The 21725-nt window shown below is 31.7% G+C and overlaps 1 long non-coding RNA gene across 1 annotated transcript; it reads right to left on the bottom strand.

Moving 5' to 3' along the window:
* Positions 1-763: 763 nt before the first annotated feature.
* Positions 764-3965, bottom strand: LOC149414515 (uncharacterized). Its single transcript, XR_016304121.1, has 3 exons — positions 3683-3965; positions 2421-2573; positions 764-771 (listed from the first exon to the last, which is right to left on the bottom strand). It is a non-coding gene; the product is annotated as an uncharacterized LOC149414515 (long non-coding RNA).
* Positions 3966-21725: the final 17760 nt, after the last annotated feature.

The raw sequence follows: 21725 nt of genomic DNA, 5'->3' as shown, positions 1-21725 counted from the left end.
TTTTCTGATAGTCCTGCAACTCAGTACCGCCAAAAACATAATTTATTTATGTTCCAAAAAAATATAAAAGATTACGGATTTGAATATGCAACTTGGAATTATTTTGAAGCCTCTCATGGAAAAGATCCAGCTGATGGGGTTGAGGGAGCATTGAAACGACAACTTGACAATCATATTTCACACGGCAATGATATGACCAACGCAAAAGAAGCATATGACTATTTAATAGTTAATAGCAAAGTAAAAATGTTTTATATAAATGAAAATGACATTCAGAAGATGACCAAAATGATACCTGAAAACATTGTTCCTATAAAAGGTACAATGAAGCTGCATCAAATTTCAACGGATGGCAACACGAAAATTAAATATAAATTGCTGAGCTGCTTTGATTGCAATAAAAATATCTGTTGCAATTGTTACTACACAAAAGAACATGAACTTCTAACCAACACCCTATCAGAACCAAAAGCACAGTGTAGTTATATACGTCAAGCATTGAAAAAACAATACCCACCAGCTAAAAGATTCAAAAGAACAAATAGTTCTACTACGACCGAAAGTGATATCAGTTTAATTTTACGTAGTGATTCAAATCTAATAGATATGGAATTTGAGAATGAAGGTGATTTAAATATAACAGATGACAGAGATAGTTTTAAAAACATAGGAGTGAAAGTTGATTTGAGATTAGATATTAAAGAGAAAACGTATTTTAGGATCAAAGACAAGAAAACGCAGGTAAAAATCTAATAAACACCCTTTAGAATTCTGAAATATCAAATAGTATCAATGGGATTATTAATAAAATACAGTTCAATGATTATTTTTTTAATTTTTAGGACTCATTAAATAAGGAAAAAGGCAAGAAACTAAAACCCACAGAAAAAGAAAAAGCAACAATGTCATCTTCATCAAAATTTATATCTGCAAACCGTACTTTCTATGATACTGAAATAAAATGCCTCAAAGAAGAAGGATTAATAACTGAAGACGAAACATATTCTACACAACACGATGAAGAAAAAATAAAAAATAAAGGGAAAGGAAAAGGAAAAACAACAGTAAAATACCAACAAATTATAAAAGAACAAAAATATCCCATTGATATAATACAAACAGATGACACAGAAAAACAAAGTAAAGAAATAAAAAGTCATATGATAGAAGGATAAACCACTGATTTAAATTCAATGCCAATAATTTTGTTCGACGATTTAGTAAGTGACGAAGTTATAATTACAGGTGATAAATATATGTCGGATGCAATAACATTTAATGAAGCAGAATTTAATGTCAATGATTTTGATGACAACATCGGAGATGTTATAATAGGAAATAATAATGCCATAGAAAATAAAACTGATATTGAAAATATGAATAATGAAAATGAAATTGAAGATTCTCACAAAATCAAGGATAAACCATGTGGAGTGACTATTCTTAAAAACGAAAAACTGTAAAATATCCATACAAAAAAGAAAGTGGTTTGTAAGGGCCTTATCTCTAAATCTCTATCACTAAATGACTTTATTCATGCGCCAAAGCGGAGAGATAAACCAAAGACTGAAAAACTGACTGTGAAACCAAATGTGTCTCGGAAAGATTTCAATTATTATAAAGATGAGGAAGAAATTTATAAAACGCTAATGGATAGTGATTCAAACTAAATAATTGTATGTTATTTAATTTTTAATAGTTTAAACAGTGCCTGTTCTTTAATTTCTTAAGATTTGTTGAATATTGTGTTATGTACTTTGGGAGCTGATAATTTGATTAAAAAACATTTATTTATACTCCCTTGTTTTTTTTGAACCCCTTACAACGGGTATAACAAAATACAAGTATTTGGGTCGTGAGTTTATGTATGTTTGTAGTATGTACAATAAATAAAAAAGTAAAGGATAATTACTTACATTTAAAAAAGACGACAACTAATTAAATTTAATAAATAATAAAAAAAGTAAAATAAAATTTGCCATTGTGTAAACAAGCCTTATGTTTACTATTTAGTTACGTCTTATGACTATATCGTAACACTATTTCGTAACTACATTTTCGTTACGTACATTTATTTTGAGAAATACTCAAATATATATTAAGTGTAAGCAGATATAACATATTTGAGAGCACGTTTTGCGAACTTGCTCACTAACTGCTTTGGTAGTTTAGAAAATAAACAAGTAAAAAATCCACCAATCCAGAACGTTCCACAAGATTATTCTTATGAATTAAATGCGTAATAACAATAAATTAATTAAATTAAACTCGCAATCGAGGACCTTAACCCATAAGCACACTTATATAATACCGCCAACTCCTAGTCAGAACCCAAATACATTAAATTCTATTTAATAATGGTCCGGTGAAAAACCACCACCCCAGAATCGATTAAATTTAATATAAAAAAATCGAATTACTTGCGGTCAGGTTTATTTTTTTAGAGCGCTTTAAGTATTCCATTTTAACATCCGGGAGGTCTATGTCAAGATCAGTATAAGGAATTCCACCTCCAACTTCTTCTTGGGATCCTGGTTCTGCCTTGATGGTAACAGTCTCCACATTAATATTACCTGGAGAAACGAAAAACATTACATTGGCACTACTTTGGAAAAAAATGAAAGAAATTAATGTTTCCGCATCAATATTAACATTCTAGCATCAACAACAAGAGACCCAAGTCGTCTGGAACATTAAAATGTTGCACCAGTAAACACCGGTTAATATGGAAAGGGGAGTCAGACAAGGGAGTATTTATATATAAGATTCTAAATGATGCATTTGACAGTCAAGAAATTAATAAATCGAAAAGCTTTTGAATACCACTACGTAATACTAGAAGCAGGGATTTATTTCAGTGCTGACATTCTGGTATTAAGTACCATAATATGTATTTCTCATTGCCCATAATACAAATGGAGGGAAATAAGTATGCCGAATCATTGGATATCTCCTATTTATAACTAAACTAATACAAAAGGTTGTTACTCAGGCAGTTCAGGCATGTCTAATAGTAAATTATATTTACTAATCCCATATAAACGAACTTCAAAAGGGCGTCATTATATAAATAAAAGCACAGTAGGATCGGATATTATATTGTAAAAAAAAAAGAAATTTCAGGGAAAGTTTAAAATAAATATCATCAATATCGGTTGAGTGAGCATGAACAATGTCATGTTTTTTGTGTGACATTGTGTATGCTCTCTCAAGTCGGTGAAACAACCCGTTCTAATAAAGTTCACATTAACTTTGAACGGTTGAGAGCATTTGAGCATAATGTCACGCATGTTGTTGCGTGACATTATGCATGATCTCTCTACTGTTTATAGTTAATGTCGACTTCATCAGAACGCGTCGTTTCACTGACTCGGCTTTGTTAAAAACGGCTCTACAGGCGTCTACCTTTTCTACTTCACTTAGAACAGGACGATTCAAGGTATGAATTACAGCAGTCCCTAACGACAACCGAAACCCTTCCCAGACACCCCTCACAACTTTGCCAAATCACAAAAATAAAATAGAATATTAGTAACACAACCCAGAAGAGTAGCTTAGGTCGATATGTAGGAGTGAGCATTTCGTTATAGACAAGCAAGAACCTACAGTTTTAATAAATATTCCCGATCGCATTTTGAGTCTGTGTAACAGTTACGTACCAAGAATTAAAAAAAAGAAATACCTGAATTGCTTTCGGAAATGGATTCCGGACATTCCTTTTTGATAAAAGGATAGTCTATATCGATTTCCGTAAGTATCACAGGAACACTCTCTTCCGCACTTGTGCCTGGTTCTAACTTGATGGCGGTGGAATCCATGCTCTTGCGTAAAGATCTGGTAGTTCTGTTTCACTTTAATTTTTTTATGAGGTCGAGGGATTTCTTGAGAGAAGGATGGAATGTTTTCGTTCAAAGTTCAAATCGACGCAACGAGTAAAGCCAAAATAACATAACCAACAAAAAAGTGACGCGTTGCACGCGGATTTATATCCATAGAAATTACAAAATTAAGAAAAAAATCGAGTTTCTGAAGATATTCCAGTGCTGCCATAAAACAACAGCGAACAAAGCTCCGAATATTGTTAAAAATACGCTTTGTTCTGTTATTTAATTCTTCATGAACAAATTCACAGGGTATTTTTAAATGCATTTGACGAGCTGTTTCAAACAACTCCTGTTTTGGTACATATATTTTCACAATTTTCGCTTATTATAGCAATGAGTTTTTAAAAATGTTATTTTGTGTGCATAAACGTTTGACCAATTTTACGGTACTATAAAGTACAATGATTATTTATTTTTTGGAATATCTTTATTGAGTAAAACCCCTAATTGTAATATTTAATTATTGAAGGTAATATTAACGATTTCTAAACCCTGGTCCAGAAGGGTCCTGGGTTCGAGATCTAGATGTGACCGTATCCTTTTCTGATTTTTCTGTTTCAGATTTTCGTTTGGAAATCTTTAATATTGTCTTCAATAATTGATTATTTGTTCGTGCTTCTTTGTGAAAATAGTTTTTTGTTATTAATATTAATTTATAAAATAATTTAAAAAAATTATTGTTATTAGTAATACTTTATTAATTTCTCTTCTAGGTGAAGCAGTTCAAGTAAATGACATCATTCCGGCCATAAATAAACCACTCTCTAGATCGATATCTTCGGGCTTTTTGTATGGCCCCATTTTGTCACCCCCTTAACCACAGACGACCACAGATAAAACGCTTTTTTTGTCCAGACAGGTAAATATATCGTGGACCATAGGGAAATCTCAAGGCTATTTAAAAAAAGTGCAAACATAGACAATATAACTGCACCCAGCTAACATCGTTCATTCGCTAGCCAGAAAATTATATTTAAAAAATTATAATATTGGAATACAGGAAAAGGAAATTAAAAAAAGCTATGCACACATCAAAATATTTTTTATTTTCAAAAAGACAATGGACATTAATACAAAGCAGGGTCAGTACAACCGATACATTGAGCATTGATTTATCAATGAAGTAGAAGATAATACTTATATATCTAAACAAAACATAAAACAGAACAAGACACACAAAAATAAAAAGTAACGGTCTCAACTAGGAATCGAACCCAGGATTTCTGTCTTACTGCAAAAACTTAATAGGATTATATTTGACCTTGCACAAAAATACAAGAATATACACACAAAATACATTTTCAACGTGTTGAAAGATATTCATTATGTCAAGTAATGAAAAAAAGAATTAGAGGCAGGGCCGACCCTGTGCGGCGCAATTAGAGCAGTCCGCTTCGTGCGATGAATTTCCAAGGGTGATAATACCTTGACCAACGTAAGATTATCTTTCATAAAAACCACGCTACGCATACATACAAATCATCAAAATATAATTGATTACAGTGATCGCCTATCTACTACCTAGGGCCTAGGCATCTACTGGTTTTGACAAGGAGCGCTAAAAATTTACTTGCGCCATGCGCCATTTGGCTTAGGGCCGACCCTGACTAGACGAACAACAATATTAACGCCTTTTGACTTTTACATGGTATAATTTAAAACATAATACTTAAACATAAAAATCGTGTACATAATAAAAGCTCGTAAAGAAATATAGCTTGTAAAACAAAAAAAGATATTATGAAATAGAAGTTAAGAACATGTAATTAATATTTCTATTTTGGATACTGACGATTCGTAGTGGAATCCATTATCTATAAATAGTATAAAATAAAGTGACATTCGCGTCTGTCTGTTTGTGCGCTTAGTTCTTCTTAACTATGCGACTGATTTCGATAAGGTTTTCAGCATCATTTAGAGAATTTATTCCGGAAGGTTTAGATAAATAAGATATGCATTGACACATATTGATAATAAGCAGAGAAAAGTCGATATAAAGATTATTTTTGGCCGCTTACATTGCTAACGCTGGCGAGACCTTATGAGAATATCAAAATAATGTACTACGGAATTGTATACCTTAAAAAGGCCTACAGAAAAGTCTGTTATATATATATACAAATGTTATACATATCGCAGTTGCCGTCTGGTGCCCAAAATCTCCAAGTGCGTCTTCTTTTTCCTGGGAGAAAGGGCTGCCGTCGGACCAATGCAGCTCAAAATGCCCTTCGTCTTACCTAGAAAAAGACAAAATTTGAGACCAATGATTACACTATTCTAGTATTGTACACATATTTAATAAATTTCATGGATAAAAATAATTAAAAATACTTTGAGAAAAAGGGGACATGGTGATGGATTAATTAACTGTTGAACTTTTGAACTTTCTTCTATGGGAAAAAATAGCGTGTTATGCAGTTTCTGCAGAATTTTACGGGAGCGAAAACAAAACTTCTTGAGCAAGTTTCACTGCAATATAAATTAGGTGTATACCTTCAGAATATTTCTTCAAATGAGGATTCCACACTGTTGAAGCCTACTGTAGGTGACTTACATCTTATAAATATTAGAAAAGTAACAAATTTAAGTGTTAGTTATTATTGCCACAGCACTAGAAGTTATTCAAATTCTCCTGCAAGGGTTTCATATAATTTTCACAGCTTTGTCGTCAGCAAACATCATCTAAAATGCTGGTTAAATCTGAATACTTACATGATGCAATTCTGGAGAGGTTTAAATGACCTTGTTTGATGTAATCGTGGCTTTTTTTAGCAGTTTTAGCATTCTTATACGTGGTATAGTATCGCGTTGGAATACGGATAGGTCTGAAAAGGAAAATTAATTAAATTATTAGCCAATGAAGTACATTCAGGAATCAGGAACATTGTTTCAAAGAACGAGAGGTTAGTACCTGTATTTAACAACGGGTTCGGGTCCTTCTTTCAGTTGGTGGAGATAGACAGGATATTATATGATGACTGGAAGATTAAGCGTTGCCAAGCATTCTTTTTTAATCCCAAAAGTACCGTATTTTTGCTTTGAATTGCGAAATGACACCCACAAACAAACGTATTTCTTGCTGCTTCTTGCTAGCACCGGATTATCGAATCCGTCTGAGCAACCTTTAACACAACACGGCATTAATTTATCACTTTGAAGAATTCTAGCACGCAACATTATTTTTAGATGGGTTAGACGATTTTCAAAATTCAAAATATTTACGCTAAAAACTTCAACTGACTTCAACTTCCGAAATGGCGTCTTGGAAATTACCGTTAATTTTTATCGCAGCATAACACATGCTTAGCTTCTCTTTCTGTTACACAAGTCGCTATGGTAGAGAGCGAGAGATCAAACTATAATTTTTGCTCTGAGCCAATGAGATCTGAGCTTTCAGCCAAAACAGCTTTGTCTATAAGAATTTGGGTTGAGGATAACTCCTCCCATCAGGGTTACAAGGTCATGCGAGAGTTATACGCCCCTGGTCGTATTGTTTATATGAATTCGTTAAAAGTGTATCTCACACTGCATGACGTCATGATTGTGACTAGTTTGAAAGATGACGTCAGAAAATTTATTTGTCGATAGTGAAATCCTATTAATTTCTGATATTTGTTAATGCGTTGCCTTCAAGCTATCTGTAAGGATATATTTTTATATTTTTTCGTATTCAGATAGCTGATTACATTTTCTAAAATAAAGTCAGCCATAGGTACAGTCTAAAATGTTTGGAACTGGGTTATTTTTGTGATTGAAAAAATTAACTTGCCCAGCTATAGCTGGGAAGCAAAATAAGTAAACTCTAGACCAACAAAAGGCAAAAAGCAATGCATAGTGCCCATTTCGAATTGCGACACAATGCGTGGGACTTTTCATAAATGTGCACGTGTACCAAACCAAAATTGTGTTGGGTTCATTTTTCAATGGATATGCCGTGTCTAGTCTAATTTAGTCTATGCACAGTACAGAAAATTGTTGTAGTTATTTATACGTAATTAATAGTATAATAGGTTTATTATAACGACAAATAACTTTGTTTACATCACTTTTATTTGTATACACAATCTACACGTTTCGTGAACGATGTTCACATCATCAGGATTAGATTTACACTAAAGTTAAAAATTTATTGTACATCACCTATACGGAGGAGGGGTAGGAAAAAGGCGGAAGGTTAAGAAGTGGCGGGAGTTTCAAATTGGGAATTGTCATTAGAAGGCAAAGTCTAGTTAAGTGAAAAAGTATTTAAAATTTTCAATATTTATATTTATACATTTGTGAGAAACAAACAGTTTATATAATACAAAGGTAAGTCAGTAAAGTATCATAAAAATGGAAGATTAATTATTTTCCGTTATTTATGAAAGAATTATCGACTTGTATTCTATCTCGTATCCAACAACCAACAGCCAAAAAGTATTCTTAATTGAAAGTTCAAGAAACATTTTTTATTCATAGAATTATGTTGAAATCATTGTGAAATTTTATTTAAAAAAAACTCAAAAAAGGAAATATCTTTTAACAGAGGAGATTATATTAATACGTCTTAACAAAAATAGGAAAAATACAGCAAAAGGCAACGATCGCAAATGGGGATCCAAGATCGAAGACCTCAAACCAATGATAAGTTGAATATTCATTCTAGATTTGTATAAAAGTCAACAGTTGCCCCATATAAATAAAATAAGATCGCAAAATTAATGTCCGAGACACTATCTATGTAGGTAACCAAAATATATTCGGGTAGAACCTTATTAATAACTAACTAACCATCACGCCGTTTCTCCGCAGGGATGGGCAGAGGACGGACCGCCAAATAACTTGGTCTTAGCACACACTCCTCGTCTCATTCCATGCCTCAGAAACTTACAATCTTACAAAAAGAAGGTAGCAAAAAAATAAGGAATTCATTACCGGTTATATTTTTATTAATTAAATTGAAATTACGTTAGCGAAATGTCAGAAAAAAAAATGTTCTTTGAAGCTCAGAGGTAGAATGTTGTCCCAGTAAGACAAAGTTCCTGACATCGGTCTCCAGTTACGACCGTTAATATTTTATTGAATTTCGGCGCCTTGGTATGATAATTTATTTATAAATTTCCGACTTTATGTCCGGGTTAAATCTTCTCCATAGGAAAAACTAAACTCTTCCACACACTTTTCCACAAATGCTCATCTAGTCAATCAACACTATGCAAGTGCATTATATAAGCAAAATAAATACAAAACACTACAAGGACAACACGTCAACTCACCAGAGATCAAACGGGAAAATAATTCACCGACTCCAGATATTTTCATATCAGAGGGTTCGGCTCGATAAAACTGCTAACAGGGCCTATAAAACCTACTGATCCCTCAACATAAATATTTTAAAAATCTTTCGTATTCCTAAATGTATTTAAAATGGCTGATTTTTGCATTTTTATATTAAATTTTTTTGATAGATCTAATACGCCTAAATTTTTAATAAGAGAGCTAGGCATAATGAAATTATTATTTTTAATTAACAAAATTATTAGATTAAATATTACCATTGATATGTGCAACTTAATTAATGATTTTAATAATTTGCTTCGTTGGCTTCAAAGGGGAAAAAAATAAAAGTTTAACATGAGAGAACCCGTTAGTTTCGACCTATTAAGTGAATATGCCTGCTGTATACTAAGCAAATATATGTAAGGAATATCCGGCAAACTTTACTAAAGACGAATAGTTACACACGGTACTGATTTTGGTTCACTTTTTTAAATTTTTTTTAAAATTTTATTTATTATAAATTTTTAAAGATACAAGTTTTATGCAGTCCCACAAAGCTGTCACCCATGACGGCTTGTCTGTAGGTTCTACAAATAATATATATAAACATTTTTAATTTTTAATACATGTATGACACAAAATTATACAATAAACAATATCACAAAATAATATATCTCAAAGTACCTACCTATATACAAATTATTTAGGCAGGTACGTTGAGATGTTCAGGAATACATCAATAATAAAGTTCAGAGATACATTGATTCGTCGCTTATTAGCCAACGCTTAGTGTTTTTGGGGCAGCGTCTCTCATTATTCAGAGGTTTAAAAGAATTATTAAATTTATTGAAAATCTCTGGTATTAAATATTTAAGCGTTCGGCTTCCATACTTATTTGTTACTCTTGGAATAATGAGGCCCTTATTTTCAGTGAATCTTGTTGTGTGATTATGCACCGGTTGCTTTTTATATTTGCTATCTCTCTCATTATCCATTATAATAATGTACCAAAGAAGACCCTTTATTGGAAGTAGGCCCTCAGAACCATACAGTAGTTTTAGATCACTTCTTTGTCTGTAAATATTCGGTGGTACAATTTTTTTTATTATAGCAATTTGTAAGTTTTGTATATATTTAATATAAATATTGCTTGAGTGCCCCCAAGTTCGTCTGCCATATCTGAGTATGGATTCGACCATAGAAAAGTAAATTATTTTAAGAGTACAATGAGGCAAAACAAATTTCAGTTTATAAAAATTACTTGCAAAAGATCGGAGCTGGTTACAGATTTTAGCCACTTGTTTATCCCATTTAAATTTATTGTCTACTATTAGTCCCAGATGAGTATATTCGTTAGTAAAATCAATTGTTTCACAGTGGCAAATATTTTCCATTTTTCTATGAATACATTCAGAATTATGAGAAATTATTTTGGGTATATTCCATATTCCCAGGCTTGGTGATTTTACATACATACATTTTGTTTTTTTAACATTAATAATTAAACCAACATAATGAGCCCATTTAAGTAGCTCGTTAAAGTCACTTTGCAATTGTTAAATAGCTATGATAGGAAATTCATTGGATACTACAAATGCAGTATCGTCAGCAAAAATGAATCTAAAGGCCTTTTTAAAGAGTTTTGACATAACAATAACATATATAATGTACAATTTTGGACCTAAAATTGATCCTTGCGGTACTCCTGATTTAAAATGTCTTCCTTTACTCATATCATTTAAAATCTTTACGTTCATTTTTCTATTAGTTAAGTAGTTTTTAAAAAATGAGAGGAGTTTACCCCGGATTCCAATGTTTTCAAGAACCTTAATTAATTGTATATGGCTGAGAGTGTCAAAAGCTTTTGAGTAGTCAATAAAAAGCACCAGTACATGTTTTTTAGAATTAAGTTGAGAATTTATAAAATCAGAAAATTTTTCCAGCAATTTATCACAACTTTTTTTTTTCTGGAACCCGTACTGGCATTCATCTATAATATTCAAATTATTCAAATATTTATCTAAATTTATCGAAATATATTTTTCTAAAATTTTTTCTAGTGCCGGGAGAATAGAAATTGGCCTGTAATTGTTAATTTCCGAGTGATCTCCATTTTTGAAAATAGGCCTTACAATGCTATTTTTTAATTCATCGGGGATGAGGCTCGTATCGATTATTCTGTTGATAAAGTGAGCAATAACAGGGCTAAGTAATTTGACATGTTTTTTTAAATCAAACATACGAATTAGATCTATGCCCGGTGACTTTGAATTTTTCATACCTCCGATAATATATTCAATTTGCTTAGCATTAGCTCTAGGTAAGTACATTGAATGCGGTAGGGATTCTTGCAAGTGTTTAGACGCTCGGAAATCACATTCATGTAACAACTTATTAACTCCTTCATCAAAAAAGTTAGCAAAATTTTCTGCCACTGCATCAGAAGATTGTGACTTTAGGAAATATTTAGATAAGACTTCATCGCAACCAGATTTATTTTTCCTACCCAAAATTGTATTAATTTCATTCCATGTTTTTTTAATGTCCTTGAAACAGTGATTAAATTTGTTATTATAGTATGCCTTTTTTGTGTTTAATATTTGTTTATTAAGTTTATTTCTATATTTTTTGAAAGCGATTTCATATTTTTTATTATTAGGCGTGTTTTTCCACTTTTTCCACATGGCATCTCGTATTAGAATACTTTCAGCGAGACTGTCATTCATCCAAGTTTTTTGGTTATTTCGAAATTTTTTTGTTTTTAATTTTGTAAAGGTACTTTTTTCATAAATATTTTTAAAAATCGATTTTAATTCTGCATAAATAATGTTTGGTTCAGACAATTTTAACATTGCATTCCAATCGGTGATTTCGATCAATAAATCAATCCTTTTGTCCGATAGTGCAGTGTAATACTCTTGGTGCGATTTGTCGACGGTACATTTATCATAGTAACAGAAGTTAATACTAGCTGTAGTTAGGTAGTGGTCAGCTATTATTGAATCGCATACGCATGAACTGATTTCGGTCGTCTCCTTCACTCTTACATAGATATGGTCTAAACATGAAGCCGTTACATAGTTAGTCAATATCGCTTCTCTAGTCACATCATTTATACATCTGGTCATTCCAAAATGAGACATGAGGTTTTCATATTGCATAGTTATGGGTTCGTGTACATTTAATAAGTTAATATTCGTATCACCTAGAACCAATACGGATTCTTTTATATCAATATTTCCCAATATTGTCTCCAGCTCATCAAGAAATAATTTTTTTTTTGTAATAGGCGGTCTATATATTGCTAAAAGATGTAAGCGAATATGTTTGTTTACTGAAATAGTTCCGTAAACGCATTCAAAATTACTAGTCATAATATTTATTTTTTCAAATGTAAGGTGATCTTTCACGTACACAATAATACCGCCACCCGATCTTTTTGTTCGACAAAAATGGTACGAATTTATAAAGATTTATATTATTTTCATTATTAGACGTTTCGCATAGCGAAATTAAGTCGATGTTTCTCAAAGAGTTAGAAACAATTAATAGGAAAGTGTTCCAATATTTAGATAAAGATCGTATATTTAAGTTGAGGGCAGTTATTTTATTATTTCCTAACACATGTTTTTTTGTAGCCCAGTTTTCAAAAATTGACGTGCGTTCATAATCTATTTCTGCTGTGTCAAAATCACAGTTCAATTCACCCATATAGAATAATATTTTGATTGGCAGAAATAATATATAAACATGTATTGGGATTTATAAATATAAATACGATAGATACATAACAATATAGCAGTAAGTATTTCCGATATGTTCCAGGTTAGATTATAGTTTTGTACAGAACAAGGTAGGTTTACTAATTGGCACCAATAATTACATATTGAACTTTTTCTACACATACGAATACACGAAGAGTGCGCGAACATCAATATAATCATAGATTTCAGTATACTAGCGTTTAACACTGTGGCAATGGGATAATGCATTGTAACATAAATGAGTTTATTTATTTTTTATTTATTTTTTTTTTTCGGCAAGGATATGAAATATTTATGTCTCAATAAATTATATACATTACGATGCATAAATGAAAGTGATAATATGAAGTTAAAAAATGAAAAAATTGTGATTAGCATTGTAATTGTTTTTTAGAATTATAATACATACCTAATCATAGTCTATACGACTTTGAGCGATATGCATCATCTTTTTGTAGTAAGAACAATTAGTATTATTAGCTTTGTGATTGGTATTTAGGGTCATCTTGAATAAAGTGTTCTGATGTGCACAGTTACTACATTTTTCTTCAGTATTTTTGTTAGGGCATTCCTTCCATTCGTGATCTTTGGCGCAATGTAAACATGTCGCACATTTGTCCTTATTAAAACATTTTAATGCAGTGTGACCAAATTAGAGACAATGGTAGCATTGCGTCAAGGGGCTGGCATCTTCCACTCGTACTCTGCTAAAACCAATGTTAATTTTTTCCTTTTCCATGAGGTATGACCTTACTGCTCCGCTGGTTTCAAGTATATAATTAGTGAGTCCATTTTGGTTTTTTGGTTTAAACATTTTTATTGATTTAATCGTGTTTTTAGTATCGCTATTAATGATATCTTTTATTCCATCGTTGTGTTTTTAATGCCTCAATTATGTCCTCTTCAGTTAAATCTACTTGAAGATTTCTTATGAATATTTTTGGATTTTTCTTTCTTAATTCCTCTGCAACCATGTTTTTTTTAAGGGTTTTATTGATTTCATCTGTCAATTTCTCTGCATGTTCTTTTGAAGGACAAGATATAATTAATTTATTTTGTGAGGCTTTTCGTATTCCGTTTACTGCGATACCCAAGTGTGCTATTTTAATTTTCTTTACGATTTGTTCTTTAATAGCATCCGATGTCATGTTCGAATCTTCACCTTTGATGATCAATGAGAATTTGGATTCCGGGATTACTTTGAGACAACTTGCGTATGTTTTTTTTTCAATATTGCTCGTATTCTCGATTTTTTTTTCTAATTTTTCAATTAGTTTTGACTGGAGACAAACAATCTCGTTTTGAAAAGATATTTTTTCCTGAGTCCATTTTTCTTCTAATAGTTTTATATTTAATTCCAGATTATTTTTAGCTTTCGAGTCCTTTACCGTAGAAATATTTGAAATTTCTAATTTTATGTTTTCTATTATCGACAGCACGTCCATAATGGGTTAAGCTTGTGACCGCCTCGCGGAACACCTCGTTCCCGGCAAAACTTAGATGAACATGTAACGTTTTAAAGATGACTTTTGTGTAACTGAAGAGTTGCAGTAGGGACACGAAAAGGGTGTTTCTCCTCTGTACCCACGGAGGAGAAATTAAAATTAAATTTTAAGTCACAAAGTCACCCGACTTTTAAGATTTCCCTTACATGAATAACATGAATAGATGCAGTCGGAACACTATTAATATGTTTCCAAATTGTGGTTTAACATGTGTGTTTTAAGATTTCCTTTTGTATAGAAGGAATAGTTGCATTCAGGACATGAAAAAGGTTTTTGCCCACTGTGTCTCAGCACATGAATTTTTAGATGCCCCTTTGTACAACAGGAAAAGTTGCAGTTGGAACATGAAAAAGGTTTTTCTTCCATGTGAGTAAACATGTGATTTTTAAGATTTCCGTTTGTATTGCAGGAATAGTTGCATTCAGGACAAGAAAAAGGTTTTTCTCCACTGTGGGTAAACATGTGACGTTCAAGATTTCTTTTCGTATAGCAGGAATAGTTGCATTCAGGACAAGAAAAAGGTTTTTCCCCACAGTGGGTAAACATGTGACTTTTAAGATTTCCTTTTGTATTGCAGGAATAGTTGCATTCGGGACATGAAAAAGGTTTTTCTCCACTGTGGGTGAACATGTGAATTTTAAGATTTCCTTTTGTAAAGAAGGAATTGTTGCATTCAGGACATGTAAAAGGTTTTTCCCCACTGTGGGTAAACATGTGACTTTTAAGATTTCCTTTTGTATAGCAGGAATAGTTGCATTCAGGACATGAAAAAGGTTTTTCCCCACTGTGGGTCAACATGTGAATCTTAAGATTTCCTTTTGTATAGCAGGAATAGTTGCATTCAGCACATGAAAAAGGTTTTTCTCCACTGTGGGTAAACATGTGAATCTTAAGATCTCTTTTTGTATAGAAGGAATAGTTGCATTCAGGACATGAAAAAGGTTTTTGCCCACTGTGTCTCAGCACATGAATTTTTAGATGCCCTTTTGTAGAACAGGAAAAGTTGCAGTTGGAACATGAAAAAGGTTTTTTTTCCATGTGAGTAAACATGTGACGTTCAAGATTTCTTTTCGTATAGCAGGAATAGTTGCATTCAGGACTATGGGTAAACATGTGAATCTTAAGACTAACTTTTCTGGAACATGAATAGTTGCAGAGAGGACATGAAAAAAGTTTTTCTCGAGTATGGGTGCAGAGGTGAAGTTCAAGCGTCGACTTCTGAGAGCAGGAATAGTCACAATGAAGACAAGAATATTGTTTTTCCCCAGGACGCGCCCTTAGCAATCCGCCTGAAAAAGATAAAAATTAGATAAATGAGTATTTCTCAAAAAAAGTGTACATTTTGGAAAAATAAAGTGTGCCTAGAAGCAGTTCAAAAATTACACATGTTTTTAATTAATCATACAAAAAAATATGCACCATTTTGTAGAATAAATATTAGGCTTTAAAATATCGAATAATAAACATTACAATCGTATTAATTCGCAAATATTTTAATTTTTTCAAAAATATCGATTTTTACCTTCCATACAAAATAAAATTGCCACCCTACCCACCTCATTTGTTTATACTTCATAAAATGCGATAATAACGTTATAATATGTGATTTTTTGTAAGTTTTAGGGTCTTAATTAAATGTAGTTTCTGTACAAAGTAATTTTCTATGGGGTTTCATAATAAATTAATAATTTATGCACAAAAAACAAAGTGAGACATATTCATTTACTTTTTAGTAACTACTCTTTAGTTACGTTTTATTAGTACTCTCTAGTAGCCTCTTTCTGATTGGTTGTTGGTCTGACTTCTCCGCCATAATATTAATTGTTAAAATCAGTGTTTCTTTAGTGGGACCACTATTTCGTAACAGGAAATATTATAGCCTTTTTTCACAAAACGGTTAGTCTTTTTCTACTCATCTTTTTGTAATATGTGCGGTACGAAAATTGCTAAGCTTACATATTAACACTTTATCAAATTTTATCAAACCATTTACTTTTTATAACTCCATTTTGTCTAATTCTTATTACAATTTCGTAACGTTTGTTATGAATTTCGTAACGTAACGAAAAAGTTCAATGTAAAGCTGAGTGTACACAGTTACAACGTGATTAAGAAAAGTAAGTAAATTGTAAGTGTGTCTAGCATTTTTATGAAAGTCTTATGTAAGTTTGGTAATAATGTAATATATTATGCACAATGCACAAATATACATATGTATTTAGATATAATAGGAAAAAAATAAAATTTATTATAGCATAGAGCAGATCTCTTGATGGCGCTGGAAAGTAGGTAGGTTGTAATACATAGGATGCGCTGGAAATTCTTGATGGTCAATGGCAGAGCAGGTTTCGTCGGACTTGTATGTTTTATTATCGCGATTATATGGCATTATACATAATGACAAGTACTTGAAGATCAAGCTGAGCCGTCCAATACTGGTTTTATTTTAAATAAGCTTGAGGCAATCATACACACTATCCGTTCTACAGGCGCTCTATACAATATTTATAAGTGCCTCAAGTTTTTTATAAAAGCTTATTTACATATAAATTTATTTTTATTTACTCTGATAAAACCATAACTACAGCATAACTTTTTTTGGGAATGCCCCCAAAAACCAATGCCGAAAGGCAAAAAGCTTACAGAGAAAGGCGGTAAAAGGAAAAGCCAAATAGATATGAGGAAATCCGCATTAAGCATTTAACAAAAGTTAAAGAAAATATCGAAAAGAAAAAAGAAATTCTTACAGAAGAAGAAAAAGAAGAGCTACGAGCAAAGTGGAGACAAGCCAATGATAAAAGAGCTGAAAGAAAGAAAAAGGCTAATCCTACGACACAAGACAATAATACATTTAAAGGTAGAAAAAATAATAAAAAAAATCCTAAAGGAAAGACTACAAAAGCTGACTGAAGAAAATACTTGATTAAAAAGTCGAAATAAGAATTTAAGACAGTGCTGTAATCGGATGAAAAGTCAAGTGAACATTCTGAAAATATTATTGCATAAACAAACTAAGACTAATAATGATGCTATTTCCATTGAAACTACTGAAACTCCATGGTGTGACGATACACCATTAACGAAATCAAATAGTTTTTTAGAAGAAACTTTACCAAATGTGTCCACGCCAGAAAAAGATAAGGTGAAAAGAAAGCTAATTTTGCTAAATACAATTACAGATTCTTTAAATACAGAGTTCAATAAAGCAGATCCCAGAGAAAAGAAAGTACTAAAAAAAGTAGCTACAAACCAAATTGTAAATAAACACAAATTAAAAACAGCTATTTCTAATGTTCTTGGGCTGAAAGGAAGAATTAGAATGACGAAATCAAGTAACAAAATTAAAAAGAAATACCAGAAAGAAATCAAAGATTTCTTTGAAAGAGAAGATGTAAGTAGATTTAGCGCGGGAAAAAACGAGTGCATAACGAGAAACAAAGAAAAAGTACAAAATCGATATTTAATTGAACCATTATACAAGCTCTACAGAAAATACAGGACAGAAGGTGGTAAAGCATCTATACAAACTTTTTATCGGTTCCGACCGTTCTCCGTTGTGAAACCAAGACTTCAAGATAGGAATACTTGTGCTTGCATAAAGCACTGCAATTTATCTTTCAAGGCAAAATCGTTGAAGAAGCTAGGTTTGCTTCAAACATCTGACATTGATAAACTTATGAAAAATGTCACTTGCAGCAAATGTTTCAAATGCATGTACTCCAAGTGTTCTGAATGCAAAGATAAGAAACCAGATATTGATTTGACCATAAATGAAGATAGTCCCATGCAGTGGCTTCAATGGAAAATGGGAATACATATCTATACTAAAATTGGCATAAAGAAATCTGAAGAAAAGCAGACAAAGAAGTATTCAAAACAAGTAGTAAAAGGAACTGTGATTACTTTAGTTAAAGAATTTCAAGATGATGTATAAAAACTTAAAACTCATTACTTAATGTTTTGCATCAACCTAGCATGGAAAAAGTGTATTGAAAACCTTGATGAAGACGAAGCTGCATTGATTTGTGAGAAAACTTTTCATGCAAGCAGTCGGAAGAAATTCAGGCTGTACACTTCGGAGGATCCAGGAATCAAGTCACATTGCACACTTGCGTACTTTACAGAAAAAAATTTAATCCCAAATCCATATGCTCCATATCCCCAAATAATGAACATAGTCCTGGGGCAATCTGGGCTCATTTGGATCCAATAATGAAACTATGCAAATACTTTAACATTAAAAAGATTCATATCTTTTCTGATAGTCCTGCAACTCAGTACCGCCAAAAACATAATTTCTTTTTGTTCCAAAAAAAATATAAAAGATTACGGATTTGAATATGCAACTTGGAATTTTTTTGAAGCCTCTCATGGAAAAGACCCAGCTGATGGAGTTGGTGGAGCATTGAAACGACAACTTGACAATCATATTTCACACGGCAATGATATGACCAACGCAAAAGAAGCATATGACTATTTAATAGTTAATAGCAAAGTAAAAATGTTTTATATAAATGAAAACGACATTCAGAAGATGACCAGAATGATACCTGAAAACATTGTTCCTATAAAAGGTACAATGAAGCTGCATCAAATTTCAACGGATGGCAACACGAAAATTAAATATAAATTGCTGAGCTGCTTTGATTGCAATAAAAATATCTATTGCAATTGTTACTACACAAAAGAACATGAACTTCTAACCAACACCCTATAAGAACCAAAAGCACAATGTAGTTATATACGTCAAGCCTTGAAAAAATAATACCCACCAGCTAAAAGATTCAAAAGAACAAATAGTTCTACTACGACCGAAAGTGATATCAGTTTGATTTTACGTAGTGATTCAAATCTAATAGATATGGAATTTGAGAATGAAGGTGATTTAAATATAACAGATGACAGAGATAGTTTTAAAAACATAGGAGTGAAAGTTGATTTGAGATTAGATATAAAAGAGAAAACGTATTTTAGGATCAAAGACAAGAAAACGGAGGTAAAAATCTAATAAATACCTCTTAGAATTCTGAAATTTCAAATAGTATCAATGGGATTATTAATAAAATACAGTTCCATTATTATTTTTTTAATTTTTAGGACTCATCAAATAAGGAAAAAAGGCAAGAAACTAAAACCCACAGAAAAAGAAAAAGCAACAATGTCATCTTCATCAAACTTTATATCTGCAAACCGTACTTTCTATGATACTGAAATAAAATGCCTCAAAGAAGAAGGATTAATAACTGAAGACGAAACATATTCTACACAACACGATGAAGAAAAAATAAAAAATAAAGGGAAAGGAAAAGGAAAAACAACAGTAAAATACCAAAAAGTTATAAAAGAACAAAAATATCCCATTGATATAATAAAAAACAGATGACACAGAAAAACAAAGTAAAGAAATAAAAAGTCATATGATAGAAGGATAAACCACTGATTTAAATTCAATGCCAATAATTTTTTTCGACGATTTAGTAAGTGACAAAGTTATAATTACAGGTGATAAATATATGTCGGATGCAATAACATTTAATGAAGCAGAATTTAATGTCAATGATTTTGATGACAACATCGGAGATGTTATAATAGGAAATAATAATGCCATAGAAAATAAAACTGATATTGAAAATATGAATAATGAAAATGAAATTGACGATTCTCACAAAATCAAGGATAAACCATGTGGAGTGACTATTCTTAAAAACGAAAAACTGGAATATATCCATACAAAAAAGAAAGTGGTTTGTAAGGGCCTTATCTCTAAATCTCTATCACTAAATGACTTTATTCATGCGCCAAAGCGGAGAGATAAACCAAAGACTGAAAAACTGACTGTGAAACCAAATGTGTCTCGGAAAGATTTCAATTATTATAAAGATGAGGAAGAAATTTATAAAACGCTAATGGATAGTGATTCAAACTAAATAATTGTATGTTATTAAATTTCTAATAGTTTAAACAGTGCCTGTTCTTCAATTTCTTAAGATTTGTTGAATATTGTGTTAGGTACTTTGGGAGCTGATAATTTGATTAAAAAACATTTATTTATACTCCCTTGTTTTTTTTAAACCCCTTACAACGGGTATAACAAAATACAAGTATTTGGGTCGTGAGTTTATGTATGTTTGTACTATTTACAATAAATAAAAAAAGTAAAGGATAATGACTTACATTTAAAAAAGACGACAACTAATTAAATTTAATAAATAATAAAAAAAGTAAAATAAAATTTGCCATTGTGTAAACAAGCCTTATGTTTACTATTTAGTTTCGTCTTATGACTATATCGTAACACTATTTCGTAACTACATTTTCGTTACGTACATTTATTTTGAGAAATACTCAAATATATATTAACTGTAAGCAGATATAACATATTTGAGAGCACGTTTTGCGAACTTGCTCGAAACTGCTCTGGTAGTAGAAAATAAACAAGTAAAAAATCCACCACTCCAGAACGTTCCACAAGATTATTCTTATGAATTAAATGCGTAATAACAATAAATTAATTAAATTAAACTCGCAATTGTGATGAAATAGGTTTCTTCCAAAAGAAAATGTATTTAATGAAAGCTAAACCTCAATTACGAAGAAATCATCACACTAGAGACACCTAGCGAACTTTATTGAAATAAATGCAGGAGACTGTAATTGGAAAAAAGAGGCGTTTTAGTGGGATGTGCCTACTCAAATTTATTACTAAAATTAGCCAATCACAGTGGGTTTTTGACAGGACAAAGGAGAAATCTACATTATTTATTAACATGGGAACGAAGACATTGAGTCGGAGGGTAATGTACTATAAAGTAAACATGTTCTCACGGGGAAACATCGGTTATAAACTTTCGGTGTAAGAAACGAAGAGAGATTGATACAAATGAAAAAAAAGGATCGATTGTCATTCGAAATCAAGTAAAGTATGATAGACTGCTATCTGGAAAGGACAAGAAACTTCTAATAAGTAAAATTAACGCGTGAGGGTAGAGTAGACTCAGGAGAACCTGAAGAAAACTGTGTAGAGAGGTGAAAACAAAACAAAACTAAGTGATTTAATTATAGTTTGGAATGATGGAGGGAACCTACATCTACAGATCAACAAGAAAAACGCGTAATCGATATGCAAATTTGAGAGGATCGTACTAGGAAAATACCGGCCGAGGAACCAATGGTTTTGGATCGGTGAGATTAAATACAATGGCCTGATTCATAAATTTATGTGTTTATATTGAGATAAACAATACAAGATCCACGATCATTAGAAGGACAATTAAGATGGAATTGGTCATAAAATTTAACATGGGACATATGGG

This window comes from Hesperophylax consimilis, chromosome 20, assembly GCF_061612785.1.
Source record: "Hesperophylax consimilis isolate HC1 chromosome 20, BYU_Hcon_1.0, whole genome shotgun sequence".
Lineage (NCBI taxonomy): Eukaryota > Metazoa > Arthropoda > Insecta > Trichoptera > Limnephilidae > Hesperophylax > Hesperophylax consimilis.
Note: the sequence above shows the minus strand (reverse complement) of the source record. Positions and strands in the feature narration are given on the sequence as shown.